The sequence below is a fragment of the Nyctibius grandis genome, chromosome 1 (genome assembly GCF_013368605.1).
Source record: "Nyctibius grandis isolate bNycGra1 chromosome 1, bNycGra1.pri, whole genome shotgun sequence".
NCBI lineage: Eukaryota > Metazoa > Chordata > Aves > Nyctibiiformes > Nyctibiidae > Nyctibius > Nyctibius grandis.
The window spans coordinates 23231508-23249280 of NC_090658.1; the positions used below are offsets into that span (position 1 = coordinate 23231508).

Below are 17773 nucleotides of genomic sequence, written 5' to 3' on the forward strand. Positions count from 1 at the left end.
GTCAGTAGCTTGGAAACTTATTTATACAGAACATAAATGTGGCTTGAGAGGATGAATAAGCTGGAGGCCTGATTTCCTTTTGGAATATTTGCAGTAGAGAATTAATACTTGCACTTCTCCCATATTTTTCTTCCCCCTGCTCAGCTATGCTAGCTCAGGAAATCTTCTAGTGCTGAGAGTCAGGCAACCAAATTTAAACACATTCTCAAACCATGGGAAAACCATTTTCACACACGTATGACCACTCACAGAAAGAAAGGAAACTGCCAACACTAACTGGTAGTAAAGGTGAAGATTGGGGTGGTATTTACATGCTTCCCCACAGTGTTCCCTGCCAGTGGTGTAGTGCTTCCCTAGCAGTTGTCCTCATGGTAACAGCTGTACTACCACAACATTGCTAGGCTTTCAGCATCACAACAGTATCATTAGGTTAAAGGGCTTTGCTCCAGAAAAGTAATGTCATAAAATTGTATATTGAAGGCTAGCAAAAGTCAGCAGGCCACATTCTCTTTCATATCTATAAAGCAGTATTTGGAGGAATCACTGGACATACTTTTTCTTCTGGAGTGAACTGCCTTGACTTTACTGGAGAAGGTATCTGAATACTATCAGCAACTACCCCCAAAATGCAACGTAATGTCAGAATAAGGGTGTAGCTGGGTGCTATCTTAAAACTAAAATGGCATCCTCCATTTAAAAAAAAAAAAAAAAGTAGTTTGTCCTAATAATTTTGATCTGCATGTGTTTTCTTTTTACCTACCTCATGTATTGCCTGTGAGATTCAGGGGGTGTCATAAGCAGGTGGCTTTAGAGCTGTTGCTAATTTAAACTGCATTTAATAAAACACAAGTTTGAGATATCTTACAAATCAGTGAATGTGGCATAGTTTGAAGATTGCTTTTGTCAAGTTTGATTAGCTCAGAGAGAAACCTTTCCTAAATATTGGTTGTGAGATTAATCAGGCAATTTAAGACTTTGAATTATTCCTTATCACTGCAGAACAACATAATGTATTATCTCATTTGATGACCAGGAAAATGAAACTTTTGAGGATTTAAAATTTGTGTTTTAAAGATTGGACCCAAGGAAAAACTTTCAGACTGTTCTTTTTTTAAACTGACTTGTAATTTTCCATATTATACTTCACTTTCTATAACATATTCCCATATTACAAGCTGATAGTACCAACATCATTACATTGAAGGATGTTCTCTTTATTGACTTCATTCTCAATTAATTATAAGTTTGTCATGTTTTAATGAGTAGGATTAAACTTTCATATTCCAAATATATGTCTCGTGTTGCTTGCTTAGAAACTTTCTAAAGAAGTTGGTTGAACCATTTCTTTGAATGAGTATGAGGAAACAGAATATTCCTTGTGCACATTAAAAATATGGTGTTAACAGTATTTACAAAAACTTATAGAAAAGCTTTAGTAGCTTTGTGCTTTGGAACAAAGATTGGAAATTTGGCCAAAAGCTTTCCTGTTCTCTTCTAGCCTTCTATGTCACAAACGGTTGTTCTCTTCGCTAAAACAAAGGCTTGGATAGGCATGTATTATGTCCTGTAAAATACAGAATAGCAGAAGAAAGAATAGCACTAATGTGTTTCAAACACCTAATTTTTACTGTATGTGCTCTTTATTCCTCTTTAATAAATCTCTGCATCCTTCTATAGCCTTTGATTTCTCCCCCCAAAAAATGAAATGGTACTTTGTACTTAATTGCCCTGTTTTTTAAACCGTGGTATGTTTGCAGCAAAGCTGCTGCCACTTGCATCTTTCGGGTTCAGGTTTGGTCCAGTGCAGCTCTGCAGGGAATCTGTCAGGCTTTCTCTCCAAAGTTCAGCATGCATTAACAGACTGTGTTTATTTATCATATTTTCTGGCAGAAGTTTGATGTTTGTTTGTCTTTTATTTCCTTGTACAACTTAACACCTTTCTTACTAGTACAGATCAAATCCTCTTAAGAGGGCTTATTTTCTTGCTTATGTGCTTGCAAAATATACAAACAGGATGGATACCTTCTAGCCCTGTTGTTGCTGGACTGTTCCCACTAATTTCTATATGGCTATGATTTTTTTTTTCTTCCCCCCAGTTTAGCAACAATAGTTAGATATCTGTAAGCATTAAGCACCAATAAGTTTGGATTCTCTCAGTAGATGGCTATCATAATGTGGGCAGGTACTGGCATCATGGCTGCATAAATCATAGCAAGTTCTTACCAAAGAAAACAAGTTTGTTGCCAAAAAGAAAATCTTTCATTAAATATATTTTACATTGCTTGTTTAGTCTGTATTGAATTAAAAGAGTAATCTTGCAATTTGAATAGCAATGTCAACTGATATTACAGTTTGGCTAGTGACACACAAGCATGGTTTGAAGGGGGTTGGATCAGCACGTCTCTCACCAGGTAGAAACCCAAAGTCCTGGTAAATACTGGGCAGCAACCTACACCTTGGGACATTTCTCATGAGACCTGTTACTACAAATAGCACATAGCTACCTTTGGGTATTCAGGTTACGTCAGGATGTGGCTGCTCTTCCTCCCTTACCAGATGGCTTTCCATGTACCATCACCTGCCCTAGTGCTCCTTCACCTCACTAACAGAGTTGTGACAAAAACTGTTGTGATGGTTGTGAAAGTTCCTTTCTGCATATGGCCACCATAATTATCACATATAGACACCTTTATTTAGCAAGTCTACATGTACGTTACTGTTGCAAATGTCTTATGTTTGGATATATTCATTTTATATCTAACCTGTCTGTGGTGTTGATATTTTGCAGCCTAATCATAGAGTTAAACCTGTGTAAAACCCACTTGATCTCAAGATCAGGCTTTGTATGTCTGTATGATATGGTATGAATTTCTTCATATTCCTGTTTGGAGGAACATCTATAACTCAGTTGTGGCTTTGGACTACTTAAAAGTAATTCAGTAATCTCATGCATGGCAATGGAAGTTTTATACTACACCTCCCCATCATCCATCCTCATGCACATTTTCTACATGTATCATTATTATCATCAGCATCTGTCTTTTGAGTGATGATTTATTCATCTCTAGGTCTCTGTCCCTTTATACAATACTAGATCTAAAATTACATCTGTCTAGAGAGAAAGGCACGATCTCAAAGATTTAATACTGGTTTCAAAATTTTATTGCCAATAATGAAATGTGAAATTGCTTTAAATTAACCAGTAATTATTTAGAATGAAGTAGGAAAGAGTTAAAAAAAAATTAAAGGAAAAAAAATCCATTTCCCAGGCAAACTGGAACCCCTTCTTCCAACAAAGCTGTTGCAGGAGGTTTCAACGATATGAATAAATGTATTTCTTTTAACACTTTTGTTGTTTAAAATGCTATTGTTTCATCTGAGGTGTGAGAAGATGTGCTAACCTTGTCAATGTGGGTGCAGTAGAGCAGAAATGATAACTGTATATACTTTTTTTTTTAAACAAAAATACAGAGTGAGAGAGAGTGTGTGTGTGTGAGAGAGAGAGAGAGAGAGAGAGAACTTATTTAAATCCTGAATACAGTCAGACCTCATATGCATTGTTAAAAAAAAGCCCTAAAGAATTGCATATGGATTAGGGGGATGAATATTCTATTATTTCAGTCTGTTCTGCTGATCTTCTTATTGTGACTTTGCGCTTCAGAAATCTGCCAGGAATTTGGCTTTGCTGTACTAGGCAGTAATTTTAAATGTGTATCAAGCACTTGATAGTGTATGATTTGCGTGCTGTTGCATTCCCATTCCCTAAATTTTCCACCAATTTATTACTTTTTTCATACTGTTTTAATATTTCAGGTTGATGAATATATACAGCATCATTAAAGGTAAATAAAAAATGCATGAAATTAAAAAATGGAATATTAGATGTTTCTTTGCTGTAATCCCTAGGTCCAATAGGAATGAAATGTCTCTGTTCTGTCAAGTAATCCCTAAACATGATTAGGGACCTTGTAGTTTCCACATAGCCCACATAATATTTGTATCATATAAGCCTATTTATGTAAGGTTTGAGTAAAAGTTGTTATTAGAAGACCTATAAATCTGTTTTACAATTCAAAAAGATATGCGTGCCTCTTAATCTCTCTACTTTTATTATTTTGCTGGAGATGGCAATACATCCTTAATTCATTTTTCAGAATTCTGTTACATCTTTTGGGTACTTGTATCATGCATTAACGATCCCAATGAAATGTATTTTTAAGACAGAGGACTGAGTTCAACAGTTCATCTACTTGTGTATCTTCTCCTTAAATCCATGCTGGAAGGGACGTGCACCTCTTTCTAGGTCTCTTCTTCGACATCCGGGTTTAATCTGAACTGTGGGTCAGGACATGTAGAGATTGTCTTTCTGATTTTGGGGAAGGGGAGATGGAAAGAGAGAGGGGATTAATTTTCTCTGTTTAAATCATGTGATGATGTATTATTTTAACGCTAATGCAGGCGCTTCTGGCAGCATGACAGAAAGTTTTAAAATCAGCTTTTGATTTGACCAGCCAATAGCAGAGTTTTAGGGAGAAAAAGCCTGAAAGAAGGAAAATGGAGAAAAGTTTTGAATGACAAAGAATATGACAGGAGAGACAATAGCTGTTTCCAGCTGTTTCTTGTGGCACAGTTGCTCTGGAGATGAAGAAACCCAGTGCTTCTCATTCCCTGCCTCAGCTCCTTGCCTGGGCAGCAGAGATGCTTGTAGTCCCATCTTGTATGTTGTTAGGCTGAATTCATTAATGTTCAGAGGTATTCAGGTTCCATGGTAGCACAAGGAAGATCAATAAATAAACAAGAACAGTAACTTATATGCTTCTATGGTTTGAGTAGACATTCACTAAGAAAATATTTTCAAATTATAGCAGGGGTCAGCTGTGGCAATTCTGTATTTCCCATAAGGAAATTTGAGATTATGTTAACCTTGGGCTATGTACTCAAATAAACCCTGTAGAAATACACCTGTATTGCTTCCACACTGCACTGAAATTTTACTTTTATTTCATTTTTGGCAGTTAGGGTGGCATTTGAGCAATAGCTCTATTCTTGTATTTATGAACTGAGAGAAGCAAAACTGCTCACTGCTGAACCCAGGGATCCTCTTCCAGGAAAACTGAGATCAATAACTGTTATCAAGTCTTCATTTATAGGGAGTGTTAAATGACCACAAAGGCCTGATGTTCATGAATTAATAGGGTGCGCTTAAAACCAGGCTCTCTGCCCCCCCCCAGCCTACCATAGTCAGAACTTTTGATCTGTGCTATCATTTTAAACAGTCACTTTCAGTTACTAGAATTTCTTTTTAACTGGAGATACTGCGTGACAGCAGTGCCAGTAAGTTAAAAGTAGGCAATGTTTTCCCTTGCCAACCTTCTCCTTCCTGCTGGCAATGGAAAGTAGCAATGAGATGATGATACTTGAGGCTCGTTTTATGATCCAAAGCAGGGAATTACAATTATTATTGCAATTATTTTTGCTTTTTGGTACTCAGCAAGAAGGCAAGTGCACACCCCCAAACAGAGCAGAACAAACCCTGAAAACTGAAAATAAAAGCCTCACCTGCAGATGCATTTTCAGATGCCTTTATTCCCTCAGTTTAAGTGGAAAAGAGAGCACTTAATTTAACAAAATAATATTATGGTTTTGATCCCTAAAATGAATGAATTATTTGGATACTTAGCAATAAAAAGTCTTTGAATAATGCTGGTACTTAATGATAGGAAGAATGGTATTGTGAATGCGCTGTTTGACTCTTACGATGTTTTTACCAGTTTGGCATTTATGGGAAGCAATATTATTGTTGCAAAGTTTCCAAATTGCTTTTTACACAAATCCACAGAAATTAAATCTCCTCCTTGTTATGAAAATGAAGTGATGTCTTGAGACACTGGTATATTAGCACAAATCTGTAGAGACCATAAGCCCAATTCTGCTTGCAGCTATTGTGTGTCCACTTTTAATAGCTCCAAGAAGCTATGTTAGGCATAGGCTATTGGATGACAAAGTAAATAAGCGTATGCTTAAGTATAGCATGTGAGCAGTAGCAGAGACGTCTCATGGGACCTCTTGTGCTTAAAGTTAAGCCCTCGCCTGACTACTTCCGTGGTGAAGAATTTAGCCCACGACGTGGAGTAGTGTGTGATGCAGGAGTAATGGCAAATTATGTAAATTGTGAGCCTTCAGAGAGAACATCACAAATCAATTTCAAGCTCAAAGAAAATAACGTGAATACAAATTGGTGTAGGCCACGTGAAGATTGCGGGAGACAGCGTACCATGTGGTGCAATGCAGATTGGGCCAATTGTGGAGGTCTTCAGCAAAAGCATGCTGGCGTTATTCTGGTTTCTGTTCAGAACAGCTTCAGGAAAGGCCATACATTTTTTCTGAGAGGTGAGAAAATACAATGGTACAGATTGTACTACCACCAAAAAAAAAAAAAGATCATTTAGTAGAAACAGTAGAAACCTATTTTGAATAGTAGTAATGCTGAGCTCTTCACGAAGGTGCTAGGTGAGAACTGTGCCTGGCTGGTGAGCGTTTTGCTGGGTCCTCCCCAAAACCCTGCTCGACCATAGCTGCTCACAAAGGTGGCGTCGGGGAGAAACACGTGCCTGTCTGAGGGGATTTTGCCTCTTTAGTAAGAGGGAAATGACAAAGGCAGTCTAACATCCCATCCCCTTTCCCTGTCCCCTCGGACCGCACGGCTCAATGCATATCAGAAGGGAACAGACACAACATGGCTTGGAAGAGAAACCATTTCATGGACAGTCCAGGTGACTGGCACCACTTCCAGGCAAGCCACCATTTAGCGGGGTGTGATGCAGAATTATTTTAATTCACAACCTTAATGGGTCTTCATAGTTGAATTTAAACTACATAAAAGTGCTGTATGTGATGCGTTTAAATTCATTGACAGAATTAAGGCAAGTGCATGATTGATTTTTACAAATACAAATGAATATAATACATGGAGGAACACAAGATGGATCAAATTTTAAGACCTAGGAGCTCATTTACCTACATCAGATGTTTAATGGGATACTTAATTTGCTCGCTTCTCCAAAAACTACTCACAATAGTCAAGCCACTGACTAAATGTCTGCATTATCAAGGCCTCTGCGTGCATCTACATCTCAATTTCCATGTGCAAATAACCAGCAATTAATGCTGCTGTTTGACTGCAGGGAACAGTTTGAGGTTCAAAATGGCAACTCCAGAGTTTTGAGGGTCTTTTAGCATTATTTCACTGTGTTTTTAGAAGTGAGGATAGACAGACTTACACAAGTCTATGTAAAAAAGAAAAGCTTTTCAACTCAAGTTGCAGAAGGTTCTTCATGACCAGAGCTGGAGAACATCCCTCTTCAGCAAGGTTAGATGCTTTTAATCGTGGGAGTTGGGTCTTTATATTAAACCCAACATATTAGCCCACTTCTGTGTAGCCTAAGGGTCCTATTAGGTGGGTTTATATTTGCATATCAAAAAAAAAAATCAGGAAAAATTCTTGAATGGAAGGACAAGAGCAGTTGTATATATTTTTGTAGCAATCACAGGCACAGTGTACTTTCTTTTTTCTTAGGATTGAGCACATTTCTGAGTGGAGAGTCAGCAGTCACTACTGTCAGCCTTTTCTTTTTGACTTTTTTTTTTTTTAAATTGATCTCATTATAATGTATATGAAGGACGTTAGAATATTGGACTGAGATTCTTGAAAATACTGGTGCTTCCTCATTTTTACCTTAGTATTTCTACAGTAGTGAATTATCAATTACATTAAGTCTTTTTATTTCCCACGGCACAGCTACAACAACTAAAATTAAGGGTGTTATGCTCACAGTCCCTTGCACTACTCATTCTACTATGGGCAAACTTTTGCTGTTTTCACATAGTAACCTTTACAACGCAACCAATAAACATCATTCCTGTTTTAATGACTCCCAAATAATGTCATATTTAAATGAAATGCAGTTTGCCTCAGCAGGGTGCTTTGAATTTATGAGCATTTTTGTCCCATTTCCTACAATAACGTGACAAATATTATTTGCATTTTTACTGTTTTCTTGAATACTTTTAAACACTCATTTTTAGGAGACTTCAGATTGCTTTTGAACATATTTGAATGCATTTTTAGCTATCATCATGCTTAAAATAGGAACCCTTTTTTCAGCTTATCTTTATTAAACACCTGTAAAAATCAGTGGTATTTCTTTTTTCTTATAAAGCTTTCTTCCTTTAATGAATGCCAGAAATGCTGCACAGTTTATTCTAGTATGGGCTTCTTTTCTTGGAGGTAATGGGCAGTAAATGGTCTGGTGATGTCTGCGCCATACACACAGACATTTACCTACCTGAATGTCATAAATAGAAACTTTACGTTGTGATGTAATGCATCTGATCTTTAATTATAATCAATTAATATTAGAACTTTAAGGCAACTTTTAGAAAATATTATCCAGAATAAAGTCTCAGAAATGCATCATTGTACAAATGATCATGCTTGTGATAAACCTGTGATCTGAAGAGTAGGTGGCCAGGCATGACAGTGACAGATTAATTATATTTTCTTATTGAATATTCACTTTGCATTTTTTAAAAATGCAGATTTTGGTGGGGGGGTGGGGTGTTTAAGGTGTTTGGTGTGTGTATGAGGTGTCGGGTTGTTTTTTTTTTTCAATATATACTTATTTTAGAAGAAATTTTATTATTTGGCACTTTTATAACCTGAAGGTGGACTAGCAGCTTAATCTTGCTGTTCTTGGAGGCAGATGGTGCAGTGCTTTCACAAAGTTCTTTGTCTTGGCTGGGTTAAGTTTTCTGTTTTCCTTTGCTTTTCTTTTTTTTTAAGAATGAAAGTTGTCAGATCATTTTTAAGTCAATGTTTCATGAGTTGAATCAATTTAAAAAAAAAATATCAAAGTAATTCTTGTATCTCTAAATAATCATACTAAGACCTCTCTAACATTCACAGAAGTCAGTGGGAAGGTTTCTTTATTGTGGTTATGCTGCAATAATAACTTCTGTGTATGTTTTTGTGGTTAAAAGTCCCAACAAAACACTCTGTACAGAATTTTGCGAGTGAAAACAAATCTTTTAAAATAAGATTGTGGTCACTCACCGGTCTCCATTTGAGCACTGTGCTAGACGCCTGTTAAAATTAGACCTCCTTAATGGACTAATGAGGGAAAGGAGGAGTAGAAACAAGAAAAAGATGACAAAAGTAAATATGCTCGTAAATAAGGAAATGACATGTTTGCTTTTGTGGCCTTTGATCAAGCCCAGGAGTTTATTTTCAAAGGACATTGTGGGACGCCTGGGAAGGGAACAGTCACCCAGCGTAATTGGAAAGGGGGAAGGTCTGTAGCATGCCGGCTGCTGCTGCTCCTGCCTCTCTGATAAGATTGTAAGAGTTGCCAATATCAGTATTCAGTCTTGTAGCGTGTCAGAGCGCTTTCATGTGAACTGAACTGAACTGTCTGTGCGCGCTCCCTCCCACTCTCCTTCCTGGCGCTCGCCGTTGCATTGAAGTCAGGGGAGAGGAAAAAAGATTTGAGGATCGCCCAATTTGTTCTGACATAAAGAGATGTTTAGCTCTGTGAAAGCTGGTGGAGGCAGAGTGCCTGACTGACATTTCAACAGGCTGTCTGCTGGGATTGCTCACTTCATGTCCCTTCATATTCCTGCTGTGTCCTGCGTGAGTGCTCTTGTCTAATCTTCACAGCGAGAGCACCAAGAGTCCCCTGGGCTTTGGTGCTCAACACCTTGTTAGACGGGGCATACGGTGCCATAGCTCCTGCTTTTGTACTTGCTTTTGCTCTAATGTTTCAGGCTTGTTTCAAGTCCAAATAATTTTTTTTTTCAAGGGGTTTGCTAAAATAACAGCATGTATTTCCTAGTCACCTTGGTCTTCTCTTAGCAATGCTAGATTTGGGTAATACCAGGTAGAAACACACAGAGGGAAAGAAAAGACCCCTTTAGTCAAACCTTTAAGCAGCTTTCTGTGCTTTTGTTTTTAAATGAAGATGCATTGAGCTGCTTTGGCTGGTTTAGAAAACAGACGAGAGAAAATACTCATTGAACAACCAACAGCAGGTATAACATGTTGATAATAAAGGTAAGACAGTGTCTGATCAGGAATGCCAAACTCCCTACCAAGGGCTGCAGGGAAGTTTAGCTGTTGAAGGTTTGTTTGCTTTTACAATTCCGAACACGTTGTGATGCTTTCTGGCATGCCACAGCCTGTTACATCACGTCGGGTCAGCCTGTGATTCTGAATAACACTAAGAACATGAATTAATGAGAGCTAATGCTCACCTCTTATTGCAGGAACATTATCAGGTACCTTGTTAGCTACAGTTCCTATCTGGATTCAGTCCTTCTAAAGCAGAGCTGATATTAAAGATATATGTATTATGTTTTTAGCAGATAGAAATGTTATTTTTCATTAGCCTTCTCAAAATACATTAATTAATGGATGTGGTTTAATCCCTGTTAAACCATTAAAAATAATCCATGTACTGCACTCATGGTCCTCCTTTAGATCTCTTTAAAGGCACCTCTTTTCCTCAAATGTATTATTCTGGTGACAAAAAGCAGAATGGTATCGTCCCCTCTGCTTCCTGCAGCTCTGGGGTCCCCATACTATTATCCCAGAAACACACTGCATGGATTCTATAACATGTGGTTGCTTGTGAATGGTTGCCACTGTTCAGATTTCCCCTCAACTTCAAATTTTGCATAAATATCTCTTAATGCACATCTCATCCTGAGGTGGAGTCATGTGTCTCACCAGGTAAGAGATTTCCAATATAAGTTCTGAAAATATTTTCAAAGTTGGGTACCTAAAGCTGAACCCTCCTCCCTTCCAAAATGCAAGGACAGCTACACAACAACACTGATCATGAGTAGTTGTGTGGTTTCCTTCAGCCAGTGGGATATCTAGTCACACATTCTGTTTGCTAGGGATCGGCAAGGACTTCTCCTGCGATGGACTGAACAGGTAGATATTAAAACATTTTTCTTCATTTCTGTGGCACCTATAGCACAGATGAGCTAAACTTACGTGATGTTAGTGCCTGGTCACAATTAGAGGATGTTATAGAGATGCCATAGAGGTCTTACCAGGGTCTAGGCTATTCAGAAGACCAAATTCCAGTTCTCAGAAATTAAAATAACCAGGAAATTAACTAGTAAGCTTTTTGCTGTAGGTAAGGGCCAGATGACATCAGAAAGTGTTAAAAAGTGGTTTGGTGGATCTCAGACACTCAAGAAAAGACTCACACACACGTAAGGATCAGATCTGTTATTATCCAGAATGACTAATAACCGGGCCCATGCTGTAGCAGATATAATTGGTGCCTGGATCATATTTATGTAAGAGCTGATGTCATGCTTCATTCTCATTTCAATGTGTCTGTCTTCATTTTGCCTGGGAGTTGGAGTCAGTGCAAGCAATGATTAGCATCCCTTAAAATACATACAAAGGAATCACGATGTCTGCCATGTTCATTGGGAGAACATTACAGGTGTATTATGGTATATGTAGCCTGATTCTGTCAGCTACTGAGATGATGGTTGGTGTATGTATGTACTGTGCAAATTCATAGGAGAAAAGGCTTTGGAGGATGCCCAGGCAGGTGGAGGGGGCATCTCATCATGGGGCATTTGGAAAAGAGGATACCAAGGAAATAGTGCCAGTTGTACCTATCTTAATTGCTCAGGTATCCCAAACTCCTGCAGACATTTTGCTACAAAGCAGCATATTGGCAAAACGTCTCTGTACTTCAGGCTGTGGTCCAGCAGTTTGTGATATATGCCTAATTTAAACATGAATTATCCAAGAGATGCTCAGGGACAAGTCCTGTAGTGTTACTCACATTTAGTGACTTACTGGATTAATGCTAAGCAAAAGCTGTTTGCTCACCAGCAAGTAGGTAGACAGTGCATCTGAGATGTTCGGAAGGGCACACAGGCAAATGTGGGTTTGTGTGTGTGCCTCCAGGCTTTCTCTCTTCCTATTTGCTTTCGTGTGCACACACATATTATATAAAAATATTTCATCTATATCTAGAATTTAATTGTTTTATAAAACTGGTACTTGTACGTACAAGTGTAGCAATACAAGCCTGCACTGTTAACTCAGGTTAATTGTTTCCAACCAGCTGGTTACAGAAGTGACCATTAATTTAACAGAAGTTGCATTTATTTAAAAATTGACTTAAAAGACAGTAAATGACTCAATGTCTCATTAAATCAATTTAGGAATTGACTTAAAGTACAGTAAGTGGCTCATTGTATTAAGCTATAGAAAGACACCCAATAAAAAGAAGAAAACAAACCTGACAGGAGGTTGTCATTTAGTATCCTGATTTTTGTTAAGAATAAAATGGTCTAATTACCAAAAGGGGATGCAAGGACATCTATCTGAGTATTACAAAATACTCAGGCAGCAAAAGCACCACCATAGAGCAAGGAGCCAAGTGTCACTGAAATATTTCCCTGATTTGTGTAATAAATAAAGTTTACAATACAGCTTTAGCTGGGAGATGTTTAGTTGCGTACCTGGATACTATTAATTTACTAACATTGAGTAACTGTTCTATATGTCCCTAGATTTGTTGAACATAATGTCTATATGTTAAACAGTTTTCTATGGTATTTAAAAATTGACATTTCAAAGAGTGTAATAGCATAATGAAATGTAAACTGAAAACAGGAATGAGTTAATTAGACTAATGATCCCTTGACTCCTTTATTAGCCAACTCTTTAGAAATTGGGATTAGCTTTGTTTTCTCTTCTGAATAAAGACAGGAAGGATGATGTTGATTCTAGTAAATGACAGCACCAGAAGAAATGAGTGTTTTCTTGTTCGCTATAGGTTTCATCATTTAAGATAAAAATTTAGCCTTCCTGCATGCATACCTAATTTTATTACACTTTGAGTTCAACTCAGCTTGCAAGAGAGAAATTAGGAAAATAATTTAGGAATGCCTACTGATTTCATATCATGATTTTAAAGGTGATCCACTCTATGTAATTTCTGGACTCGAAACTTTACGATTCTTTGTGCAAACCAGGAGTAGACTGGGTTTGAATTTAAACGAAGTCTTCAGAAAAGGCAAGTTTGACAACTTTTTGATCTAGGTTTTGAACACTTAATTTATCCTCTCTATGAGAGAGCGATTTACACGTCTGTCTTGCTTTTAAAGGCTATCAAGAAGCATGAGAATTATCTCTGTAGTGGTTCAAACCAAGCATGCACAGAGAAACAAAATCGTTTTTACGACAAATAGGAGGATTCATAAGTCAGCAGCTGCTAGTGAGACAACATCATTAAAACTTCCAGTGATTCCAGACCTTGCTCTTGGGAGTTGCTCAGGCCAAGCAAAACCTTAGATAAAGTGCTGAATTATAGGCAGGAAAAAGAAACCCAGAATTTAAATTGGTAGGAATTAGCAATGATTCACTAAGCTAATTTATGCCCTCCGTTACCCTCGTGTGACGGCATGGTGGCACATGGAGCGGAGCCGGGATGAGGGAGGGCAGAGCGGGAGCCACTGACAGCTGGCTTTTAAGTTCTGATTCTTTCTGGTAGATCTTTATCCTGCAAAGTAATGAGCTCCTTGGCTTTTCCTGAAACCTATAGGTATAGAGGGCACCCAGCGCCGTGCAGGATCAGCTCTTTAATGAATGCCTGAGGAATACAAAATCTATCACACAAATGAGGCGGCAGAGAGGAGGTGGCAGTAGCTGAGTTATGAAGCTTTTTGCTCACAGGCAGGGTTTGTTTGCTATCCCGCACACCCTCGTTAAGCGTTCTTTGAGCACCACGCTGAAGCAGAAATAATAATGTCATTTGTTTGTAGTTAAGGCTTTTCTGCTTTCTGGAGGGGGCTTCTGAAAAGGTTTGGTGGAGCACTTTGGGGTTGGCAGGATGGCACCTGGCAGACTCAGGCTATCACAGGTACTCTCCTCCTTTCTGGAAAGGAGCATCCCGTACCGATTGAGTGCCATCAGTTGTTTCATAGGGGTGATTCTTTGGTATGAGATTCGCTTGATGCTTAATTTTAACGCGCTCCGGGCAGAGGGTGCAGCCCACGTGTTGCATGCAGAAGAGTTGAGCATTGCTTATAGTCCAACACTGTGCCTGACCTTGCAGCTCAGTATTAATTTGAAGTAGTGGAATTAAAATTTTCCATTCTTTTGCATTGTCATGCCTCACATTGATAAGCACAAAGAAATGTAAATAAAAGAGACCTATTTCACAACCCTAGCTACAACCTTTTTGTTTTATGACAAAAGACAGTTAATTAGCATACTAGCAGTAAGCAGCCTTCCCAAACTCGTGCTAATTATGTATTCTGTTGACCGTGACTCCAGTCATAAGGTAATTGGCTTGCAGCAACATGACATTTCAAATCATCTCTTGAAATTACATCAAAAAGCCAGCCTGTTTTGTTTTGATAGGGGAACAATCAATTTGATAAGTGGTAACACAGCTCATTGTTTCACATTAATTAGACTAATTGCAGCATGTTAGCCTCTGAAATAGACAGAACTTGGAGAAGACAAAGGCTATGGCCTTTAGCATGCAGTGCATGTGGTGGTTCCACTTGCTTGCACACTCGGTAGGCAGAAAACAGAGTTGTTAGGATTCAGCCTTGCAGGAGATTGGGTGTTAACAGTGGTTTGATGTGTTATGCTTAATCCACTGGCTTTCGGTTATAAGATCCAGTTCAAAAAATCCCAGAGAGAGGAAGGGGGGGTGGGGCAGGAAGCCATTTCAATATTAATGGTGCCAGAGTTTTTGGTGATCTTTGGTTTTCTGTCTCCTGAAAGTTGAAGCAGAGATCTGGCCACAGGATCTCTTAGGTGTTTGACTGTAAGGTCTTTCTTCCAGAAGGCTTCACTTCCTTTCTTGCTTTTCCTGACCATTCCCACAAATGTTTATTTCTTAGTATACCTTAGTTGGGCTATTTTTATTTTCACTTTTATATTCACTTTAAGAATAAAGTATTGAAAAAATACTTAGCGGATGGATTACTGGAGACAGCAGAGATGCATAACCCACCCACGCATTTCTAATTTAGAACATCTTTGCCTGCTATTGAGATTACCAATTGTACTTAGCTCTGTGATGATTTTTATGATCAGGCTGTGTCATTTGTAGATTGACATGACCAAGTGGATTTTGTTTGTGACCTAATTGAAATGTAAACCAAAGTTTTAAGAGATGAAAAGTTTAAGGGGTTATCTCAGTCCACAGGCTAGGCTAACTTCATTGCTGTTCACAGCTTGGTACAGTGTTTCTTGCATGTCAAACCCAACATCAAGCCACTGGATATGTAAAGGGTGTATTCTTTGACCAGTACATTGCTAGTATGTTTGATAAATGGGGTCATAGTTAGCAAATTCTCCAAGTCTGAAAAGCATCAGAGACTATATTCCAAAACTGTCTGAATGTTGATGAAATCATATGCATGAGACCAACTCTGACTTATCTTCTACAGCTCTCTAGTCCACCTAGGTTCAGACTGAAGTACCACCAGAGCATTTTACCTCTCTTAATTACCTCTATTCAACAAAAAGTATTTTCAGTTTAAAAAAAAAGAAAATAAAAGAAAAAGAGGGAGAGATTGGGGAGGCAATTGTTAATTATCATGGAATTGCTTACATGAATGCTGTAATTCTTCAGTTGCTCTCCATGGAAAATGAGTAGGTTTTTTTTTTTTGTTTCAAGTGAGGCAAGGAGATTTCAGTATCCACATATTTCTGCTGGGCACAGACTTCCCTTACACATTTTTATTTCTGTTACTACCCCAATCATTGACTGGTTAGACAGTAAAACCTTTAGGGCAGAGATTTTGTTAAATTCGCCTGTAGTCTATGTTTGGAGAAGTATAATGTCATTTAAATCGAAGAATTTGTTCCAACAGCTTAACATTATCATTGCTCGTGGAAGCTATATTTTTATTAGTTTTGCTTATGCTTTATGTTGGCCCCTTAGCAAATGGTCATAAACTCTGTTTTAAATCCAGCTACTAGTGACTTTATACTGCTGATTTATTTCTATCATTTACTGGCAAGAATACATTTTTTAAAATGTATTCTAAGCAATTCATTCCTCTCCACCTCCTCTGTTCTGTGACTCCCTTTGCTTTCCTCCTTCTTCGACGTTTAAATCGCCTTTCATTGAGCTTAAAATTATGCCCGGATTAGCAATGTAACTACCGTAATGTGCTGCTCTTACTAAAAAGTCCTGGGTTTATACAGGAGGCAAATTGGAAGGAGGCAGAAGATTGAAGCCTTTTAGCATTCAGCTTAAGTGCAGGTTCCACTTGCCTGAGCACAAGCTGGAAACGGCATTGTTAGGATGCAAGCCTGCACCCTCGCTGTCACTGCTGCTCCTTGTGTAGTCAGGTTCCTGCTTGGAGCAGAGCAAATCTTTGCTCAGTTAAGCGAGCGTCAGTCACAGGCAAGCTTGGCTGCCAGCCCAGGGTTGTTAAGACTTTTCCGTGCTACACCTGAATGAGATATTGAGGAGACGTGGCTACCTAAACAGAGTCAAGAAGCACTAGATAGAAAAAAAAAAACAAAAAACAACAAAACAAACAAATAATTTAATTGTCATGGGGATGACAGAATAATTTTGAGAATATAACTTACACTTCCAGTGCTTACTTGGAAGGCTTTCAATAAGGAACCTGTGTTGCCTGTTCAGGGGCAGATCCTGTGTGATCTTGCTTAAATACCTTTCTCTGTTTTCTTGAAACCCAAGACTAGAAGATAATGCTGACTTCCAGTTGAGAAACAGGGACATGAGCAAATCATAGCTTAGCAAGCTGAAGCACACTGATACCATCCTGCAAGGTGCTGAGCTCTTTCAAAGGCACTAAATTACTGGTTTGGGCTTACATCAATAGTGGGCACTCAGCTACTTGTAGGATTGTGCTTTTAAGTTGCTTGGTGTTATTATCGAGTCAAACAAAATCAACAGGATGTTCTTAAAGTGGAAAAGGAATAGTGAGAAATAAACTTGCAGAGTTATGGGTTGCGTGAAGATGCTGGTGGTGGGTATTCTGCCCAGAGAGTAAAGGAAAATCAGGGACAGAGTAAAAAGATAAAATAGGAATAGTTTTTAAATAAGAATTGCTGACAGAGCTATTAATCACACAAGTCTTCGAGCTCTAAGGGTTGCATGAGTGGAGCTAATATGAAAGAAGAGAGATGCATTGCTGGTATCTTGAAATACACTATTAAAAGCAACAAGCAAAATTAAAGGGAGATAATGTCTGAACAGATTAATGACATGTAATAATAATTTAAAAAAAAAAAACCAAATATACAGACAAAACCCAAGTACCCTCAAAAATCCAAATCCCCATGTGTGACTGTTGTTTTGTATGGAATAGCCTTTTAATAATCAATTTTGTAAGTTGCTAGTCTTGTCATACAGCCTCAGCTCTGAGCTCTGACTCTGATCTTGTTAACGCTACTACAAATAAATGAAAATTTCTGCCATTTCTCTGGCTATATGTTGCAACTGTGACCAGAACGTGGATTCTGCTATACTCCGTGGGTTTTTTAGCAGGAGATTTCACAGTGCTTCTGAAGCAGGTTAGAAAAGGAAGAGAAAAATGCATTTTTCATTGCTGGCTAAGGTAGGCCACCGCCTGCTCTTTGCAGACTGCCAAACTAAACAGGGACTTGATGCAGGTAGAGGCTTTTTGTCTGAAAAGAGGAATCAAGAATCTGTGAATATAAGAGCAAGACTTCAGA

At 38.3% G+C, this 17773-nt stretch overlaps 1 protein-coding gene across 18 annotated transcripts in view; it reads left to right on the forward strand.

Moving 5' to 3' along the window:
• ESRRG (estrogen related receptor gamma) overlaps positions 1 to 17773 on the forward strand; it is a 389904-nt gene that overhangs the window by 158281 nt on the left and 213850 nt on the right. For 2 of the 18 annotated variants that reach the window (XM_068400512.1, XM_068400519.1), the window contains exon 3: positions 3814 to 3842. The exons of the other annotated variants lie outside the window; for them this stretch is intronic. The gene's annotated coding sequence lies outside the window, so the exon portion shown is untranslated. The remainder of the gene's footprint in view (positions 1 to 3813; positions 3843 to 17773) is intronic. 18 annotated transcript variants of the gene reach the window in all.